Source organism: Mus pahari, chromosome 22 (genome assembly GCF_900095145.1).
Source record: "Mus pahari chromosome 22, PAHARI_EIJ_v1.1, whole genome shotgun sequence".
Lineage (NCBI taxonomy): Eukaryota > Metazoa > Chordata > Mammalia > Rodentia > Muridae > Mus > Mus pahari.
This window is the reverse complement of record NC_034611.1, coordinates 42,986,004-42,994,546: the sequence shown is the minus strand read 5'-3', so window position 1 is coordinate 42,994,546 and position 8,543 is coordinate 42,986,004. Positions and strand designations below refer to the sequence as shown.

Below are 8,543 nucleotides of genomic sequence, written 5' to 3'. Positions count from 1 at the left end.
AGCTGCATACGTAGCAGAAGATGGCCTAGTCAGCCATCGTTAGGAAGAGATGCCCCTTGGTCTTGCAAACTTCATATGCCCCATACAGGGGAACGCCAGGTCCAAGAAGTGGGAGTGGGTGGGCAGGGGAGCAGGGTGGGGGAGGGTATAGGGGACATTCGGGATAGCATTTGAAATGTAAATGAAGAAAATATCTAGTAAAATAAGTTTTTAAAAAAAGTCACAGCTTTTCTAAGACGGTTGGTGATGCCTTTATTCACTCCCAACTCATCATTCTGCATCTTACCTCTGGCACAATGTAAATTACACAGCAATGTAGAAGTTTTAGGCTTGCCCTCTGTAACTTACAAAAGAAGTATGTGATGGGTAAGAAGATACAAGGACAACAACAAAAAATCTGTATTGTTTAGTGAGACTGGTTAAGGGTTTGGGAGGCCTCTGATTAACAACTTCTACAGATGTTATTACACACTTACCAATGAGTTGTTTGTTTGTTTGTTTGTTTGTTGTTGGTTTGCTTTGTAGCAATCCACCACTTCTGTGATCCAGCCGTAAGGATAACTCGCTTCAGTCTCTTTTGTGCCCTGAAAATTTAAAAATTTTTATTCTTTTACTCATAGTGCCAGTCCAGCACAGCAAATGCTACATTGTAGAGAAATTCTGCCTCAAAACCAATATGCATATATTTAAATGTCGTGAGTATATGTATTTGTGTGTGTGTGTGTGTGTGTGTGTGTGTGTGTGTGTGTGTTTAAGTAAGTCATAGAACAACTTTGAGGAATTAGTTTTCTCTTTCTAACTTGCTGAAGCAGGGTCATTCATGTTGTTTTCGCTGTGCCCCATACCCCAGAACAACTGTCTTGTTTGTTGCGTATCAATATTCTTATCTCTACTTTCTATGTCCACAAGAGTTCGGGGATTAAATATGTGCATTACTAAAGCTGGAATATTTTTATGGATTCTGGAGATCAAATTAAAGTCATCAGTCTTGCTCATACTTATTAACAATCTCATTTGCCTCCTTAGTACTCTTCTCCAGAAAGAAGGATCTATATATCATGCATGGAGTTATTTTAGCAGTTATGTTGAATATGTAAATAAGCAGTATAACTTTAAAGTCCTGTAGTATTCATGAGATGTCAGTTCTTTTACTATCATCACCAATAGTAAAAGTCTGCCACTTACATTTTCTTATAAGTATCTGACTTTCCTCTGGTATTCAGTAATTCATTTTTAATCCATGGAGTTTATTTTTATTTTAGTGTTTAGACAAAAGAGGTTTTCACTGAAAGGAGATCAACTAGTAGGGGGGGGTCATATTAACTGTGCATGCATTTTTCATTTCCTATTATGCTTGGCTTGCTAGGTTTCCCTTCATTTTTGTTTTTCATCTATGAGAAAGGACGCAGGTTTCCTTTGGAGCTGTGCTGCCAGCTCCGCTTACCAGTATGGATTGCCATAATAGTAGCATGATTTGGTCCTTGAGTGCAGAACCCACTCAGTGCTGCAGCCCTTAATCCTGTTGGTTGCAATCATTATTTTAAGTAGTGTTGATATTTGTACTGCTTTTATCCTATCAGCTCCATCCCCCTCTCTCCTTTTTATTCTGATGTGTTTTGCCTGGTTTGTGGAAAGGCAGTAAGTAAAACATTCTAAGACTAGGAAAGAATCGAGACATTATAACACAGTTGAACTTTCTCTTTAGATGTTTAAATCAGAAGTTAGGTACCAGCTTCGAGTTCCCTAATGGCACTTGTCTTCTAATAAACTTGTTGCCTAGGATTAGCCTAATTAAAAAGAACTACTATTAGCTGAAATATTTCCCCAGGTTGTTGAATAGTGTCAGACTGTAGTTAATCAGATGTGTTCATGCTAACATTAGTGACTTTTCACATTAATATCTGCCAGCAGAACACAGAAATACCATATAATTGCTTGCAATGCCATATTGCACACCACCTGTCACATTCATGACACTGTTCTTCATTAGCTTGAAGGTCTTGGACGTTGAGTTCTCCTCATCTCTCATGTTCAGAGGGTGGAACATCATGTTTCTTACATATAATTCATAAAATATTTTATGGCACGAATCTATGCTTTTGTTAAGACTCGAATGCCATTTTAGAAGATCATTGATGTCTGGCAATTTTATCTTTGTTCTTGCTATAGAAACATCACAGAGTCCGACAATGTAAAGATAAATGCTATCTATATATTACTGCATACCTTCACGATGTAGTGTATATTTATGAACCTATCCATATTCCCAATAACAAAGCAACCTGTAAGTAACTATCTGATAAGAAGGTATTAATTGGAAAATAGGACATGTCCTATATATCTTATTCAGCTTTTAAAAAGACAGTGAATCATTGCACTATGGTCTTTCACCAATGGATAATATGCTTCACCTATTTCTGACCTCAGACACTCTAATGGTTTGAAAATAAATGGTGCTGTTTAATTAATTAGCTCATCAGAAAATTAGTTCCTCCACAATATCTCACTCTTTGTCCATATACTTTCATATAAAATTGATAGCATATTTAACAGAGTTGGGGGAAAGAGTCTTTTAGGCAACTGAATTCACCTAAAGATGAGCTCTCTGGGAGAATTTCTTAGGTTGAAAGTCGTGAGAAAAGAAGAGCAGAATGCCCAACTAGCACCAAAAACTGGATTTCGATGGTCACGTACATGTCTGTAAATAAGGAAGAGCAACTTGAAGAATGAAATATTATAAAATCTGCCCCGAATTCACTCTGATGATTATTTAAGTAACTGGATTTCACATTTGGAATGGAATGGCTATTCACTAATCTACTTGATGTTGTCCTCTTATGTGTGGTTGTCTGCTTTCAAACTGTTGTCTGGCTTCTGAATTTATCTCATCTACCCTGAGGGTATACTGAAGCTCAAAGAGAAAATTAGCCTGATTCCTCAGGTGATGAAAGAAAATGCTGACTTGGCAACTCTATTATTAGGGAGGGTTTTCAATTATAGATATGAGAGAGAGAATATCTGGATCTATCTAGAAGAGTCTGTAACAGAGAGAAAGAAAAGCAGATTGGACATTGTGAGAGCTATAGTGTGCACGTTGAAATGTACTTGTGGTACAGAAGGAACTCAGAGGCCAGCATGGACTTTGATAGGCTTATAGGCACCACAGATATATTTCCCTGTACCCCTATATCCCATCTGCCATAGGTAAGGGAAATGTTTGATGTGAACTGGTTTCTGGGAATGCTGGAATTTACCTAGCCCTCAGAAATCCTCCTTTAGTCACTATAGCTTGAGCTCACTCCTGGATGTTTGGAAAGCCTGTGACCTCACACTTATCTGTTCTCAAACCGTCCTTGGCTTCTGAGTGCATTTAATCCACTCAACGTGAAGCTCAAAAGGAGAATTTGCCTGATTTCTCAGGAAATTTCTTCTGGGCCAGTTAGGTTCTGAGTGTTGCAATGCTCCTTGAATCCTAGGGCCCTTCCACACAGCTGTTTCTCTATCACGTACATCTGCCATGCACATCTGCCATGAACATCTGCCATGCACATCTGCCATGAACATCTGTCATGCACATCTGCCATGCACATCTGCCATACACACCTGCCATGCACATCTGCCATGCACATCTGTCATGCACACCTGCCATGCACATCTGCCATGCACATCTGTCATGCACATCTGCCATGCACATCTGCCATGCACATCTGCCATGCACATCTGCCATGCACATCTGCCATGCACATCTGTCATGCACACCTGCCATGCACATCTGCCATGCCATACACATCGGCCATGCACATTTCTCAGGCTCAATGTTGCTTGGTATCCTTATTTTCTAATTTCTCTGATTTGTTGTCTACACTCTAGACATGCTTGCTAGTTTTTACTTATATCTAAATTTTGCATAATGTTCCACTTTTCAGCAATAGTGTAGCAGAGATCAGATGACATTTTAATTTCTTCTTTCTACTTTTTTTAGCTGGCATGTGCCCCGTCTGCTTCAAATGTTCTAATCCTATCCTCATTGCTAAATTGTGCTGTAGCTTCAATTTTTCAACTGAGTAATTTCTCAGAGAAGCCTCCTGCTACTACCGGATAATGTGGTCTCTGAAAGCAATCTGTAATAATGTGGATTCTTTTCATGGAACACAGTTGTTCCTTTCTGTTTTATTTATTTTATTTTATCTGTTGCTTGAAGCTAGGGTATGCATTGAGTTTGCATTCACTTTCTTAATGCCTGGTTACATTATTTAGGTCATATACCAGCCATACGATATGTATATATTGATATGTAAATAATTTTACAATTTATTTTCCACTTAATGGTTTTCCTTGCTTAGCCAGCCAGTCTGGCCTTACTTCTCTGTTTGACTTGGGAATGCACAATGATCTGTAGTGACAGTTTTGACACTCTAAGATGTTAGACTTGTACTTGCTGAAAAATATTGTATTTTAATTATTACTGACATTTCATGAGATACATACAAAAAGGCACAATTCTCAAATCCACAGATGGCCTGAGTGATATATCCATTAAAATCTACAGGTTATTTTCTTTTTATTAATCATAAATTAAAATTCTAGTTTTCTTTTTAATCTTTAGTTAAATGTTACCACTGAAGCAAACATAACAAAAGAGAAAAATGAAAGATGTTTCATTCCTGTGATTTTTATTAATGCAGTGCCCCTGTTAGTGATTTTTTTTTTCATTTGAGGTGATGTGTTTTGTTTTGTTTTTTTCTCAGAGTTGATCCTAGTGAGGAAACTAAAATATTTAAGTAGCCTCAGAGGGTTTCAGCCAATCACATGCAAAACTCAAACATAAGATAGAAAAAAAATCAGATAAAAATCAAAGAACTTATGCAAAATACATAAAGGTTAACAGACTATTTTTAGAGCAAATCGACCATATCATGTGTATATTGTAATGTGAGATGCACATATGTAGTTTTATTCCTTATTTTACTTCTCTCCCCCCACATGTTATATTAATACCAATTCTCAGTTCTGTGAACATAGTGGGCATTTTATTTCTTTGTCATATCTTGGTTGTTGTTGCTTATTTCTCTTGATACATAATACAGAAAGTATAATTTGGTTTTATGTAGTTTTTCAGGTTTCTCAATGTTTCTTATTATTTTTCCAATTAAAAGAAATTATATATTATAATACTATATATATATATATATATATATATATATATATATATAAAACCTGTTGATTCTTGAATGTTTATTCACTTGCTCAAATGTTGTTAAAAATAAATTAAATTCTATTTTAATGCCATACGAATGATAAAAAGATGTCTTGAATATTTTTTTAAAACTCTGGACATGGTAGCATATGATTTTTATTAGTTCATGTGTGCAAGCATTACATAAACGGTCAAGTGCTGTGGATTTCTATGTGAATCACCATATAAAATCTACTGTGGTGGTGGTTTACAAAGTAATTCATAGTGCCTCACAGATGCTCCTACAGTTGATCTATATTTTGAAACCTAGGATCATTCTTTTGGCCATTGAGAACAAATCCTTGAACTATCAGATTTAAACCTTCCATAGACAGTTACTTTCTTACTTGGAGAACAAGAAGCAAAGATATGTCAAGCACTAGAAAATTAAGCTACATGTATTGTAACATGCTTGTAATATAGTACCTGAGGCAGGAGGATGGCAGAATTTGAGGACTGCCTATTACATATTGCCAGGCCATCTCATTAAAAACTATATATATTAATTTAATTTAATTAAGTGTGTATTTTACATTTATGCACCGTCTGTTCTTGTTCTTTAGCAACAACTTCCCCAACAATTGGCAGTATGCCCTATTTATTAAAAATACAGTAGATCCAAAAACAAAAGCACTGAATTGTCATCTTCACTCATTAATCATAAGTGAACCATTTTGAAATTTAATTCTGTTACTATTACTTGGATATATATACATATACATATTAGTAAAGAGGAATAATTTATACAGAGAGCTTATCCAGTGACTTTATTAATTATGCAATTCAAATAGAAATTAATCAGGGACTTATAAACATCATTATTTTAAAATGGTTTTAGAATAACTAAATTTTAATACTATTCAAATGATACTGACACAGAATTAGCTGAAATATACAAAATTGTATATTTAGTTTGCCATTATTTATCATTCGTTCTCTACAGATTTAGCTTCTGTCATCTTTTTATGGCAAAAGAATTTAGTAAGAGTCTGAAGCCATTGTCTGTGGTTGAGAAGTTGGATTGTGTGTGCATCAAGAGATCCAGAGTACAATTTCTCACAACCACATCATATGGATCACAGAAACCTATAAGTTCAGCTTAAGAGATCTGACATTCTATTGGCCTATGTTGGACCTTACACTCATGTGCATGTACCCACACACAGATACACTCATACACATATACATGATGTTAAAATAATCTTTAAAATGAGTAAGTTTCACAAGGCTAAAGAGTATAGTTGCTATCATGTTAGCTACCAATTGCTGGGAAACAACAGGAAGTTTATGGTTGTTAGCCTAATTAGTGTTGTTAAATGTGCTGATTCTAGAAACAGAAATCCAACTTTTCACCATTACTTTTTTTTGTTTGTTTGTTTTTGTTTTTGTTTTTCGAGACAGGGTTTCTCTGTTTAGCCCTGGCTGTCCTGGAACTCACTTTGTAGACCAGGCTGGCCTCGAACTCAGAAATCCACCTGCCTCTGCCTCCCGAGTGCTGGGATTAAAGGCATGCGCCACCACGCCCGGCTCTCACCATTACTTTTTTAATCACTGGTATAAGCTCCAAAATTTTGTTTAGTTTTGGTATATGAGTTCTTCTATTTGAAGGCTAGAACTTATGTGTAATCTAAGCTCAATTATATGGCAACAGATTTTCTTTTGTTTGTTTGTTTGTTTGTTTGTTTTTTCGAGACAGGGTTTCTCTGTATAGCCCTGACTGTCCTGGAACTCACTTTGTAGACCAAGCTGGCTTCAAACTCAAAAACCTGCCTGCCTCTGCCTCCCAAGTGCTGGGATTAAAGGTGTGCACCACCATGCCCAGCAATCTATCATAATGATAGATTGTATTTACCTCTTATTTCTTAAGTGATACCATTGCATTCCTAAATGATAATGAGTAGGAATCTGAAATTACTTACGAATCCTCATCAAATATCTATTATTTCTCTTCTGAAGTTATTTTTGTCTTGCTATATTAGAACTAATATATCTTGTTTATAAGTTTAGGTATCATAACAATGTCCTAACAAATCATAAAGTTCTTCCATTATATATTAAAAAATAAATCTTAAAACACAAAAATATGTTACATAAATAATATTTTATTTGAGCCTCTGTAATTTAAATAAATCACATACAATGTTGCTGAAGAGAATCCCCACAGAATTTCTCCAATTTTTTAAAATTTTATTTATTTATTTTTTTACTTTATTGGATATTTTCTTTATTTTCATTTCAAATGCTATCCTGAAAGTTCCCTATAACCACCTCCTGCCCTGCTCACCTACCCACCCACTCCCATTGCTTGTACCTAGCATTCTCCTGTACTGGGGCTTATAAAGTTTGCAAGATCAAGGGGCATCTCTTCCCAACGATGGCTGACTAGGCCATCTTCTGCTACATATGCATCTAGAGACATGAGCTCTGGGGGTACTGGTTAGTTCATATTGTTGTTTCACCTATAAGGTTGCAGACCCCTTCAGTTCCTTGGGTAATTTCTCTAGATCCTCCATTGGGGGCCCTGTGTTTCATCCTATAGATGACTGAGCATCCAATTCTGTATTTACCAGGCACTGGCATAGCCTCATATGAGACAGCTTTATCGGGGTCCTGTCAGCAAAATCTTGCTGGCGTATGCAATAGTGTTTGGGTTTGATGGCTGATTATGGGATGAATCCCCAGGTGAGGTAGTCTCTGGATAGTCCATCCTTTCATCTTAGCTCCAACTTTGTCTCTGTAACTCCTTCCATGAATATTTTGTTCCCTATTTTAAGGAGGAATGAAGTATACACATGTTGGACTTCCTTTTCTTGATTTTCTTGTGTTTTATAAATTGTATCTTGGGTATTCTAAGTTTTTGAGCTAATATCCACTCATCAGTGAGTGCATATCTAGTGACCTCTTTTGTGATTGGGTTACCTCACTAAGGATGATATCCTCTACATGCTATATGAACTTATAGAACTTGAGTATTGCTATTGTTACAGACTAGAGCAAAGGTGAGATATTATACCAGTGTTTTTCATACTATCTTAGCCTTGATCCTACCTTTGAGTTAATTGAAAAGTTTTCTAATGCAATTGCTGAAAACAATTTTGTCTAATAACTATTGAAGTGGAGAAAAACAGGATTGTGCAATAGTATAAGTCAATGTTATGACAAATATTGTTGAAACAGGAAAGTGAAGTAACCTGCCAACAACCTGTGAGATGAAAAAGATCCAGTTCACATGAATGCTTGCTTGTAAAGCACTTCAGCACAATTACTCAAATTCTGCGGATATTAGGTGCATACTAATTAACAGTTA

General features: G+C 36.0%; 1 protein-coding gene across 3 annotated transcripts in view; it reads left to right on the top strand.

Moving 5' to 3' along the window:
• The window catches only part of Lingo2 (leucine rich repeat and Ig domain containing 2), a 1,146,745-nt gene that overhangs the window by 275,209 nt on the left and 862,993 nt on the right, over positions 1-8,543 (top strand). The gene's annotated exons all lie outside the window — the stretch shown is intronic.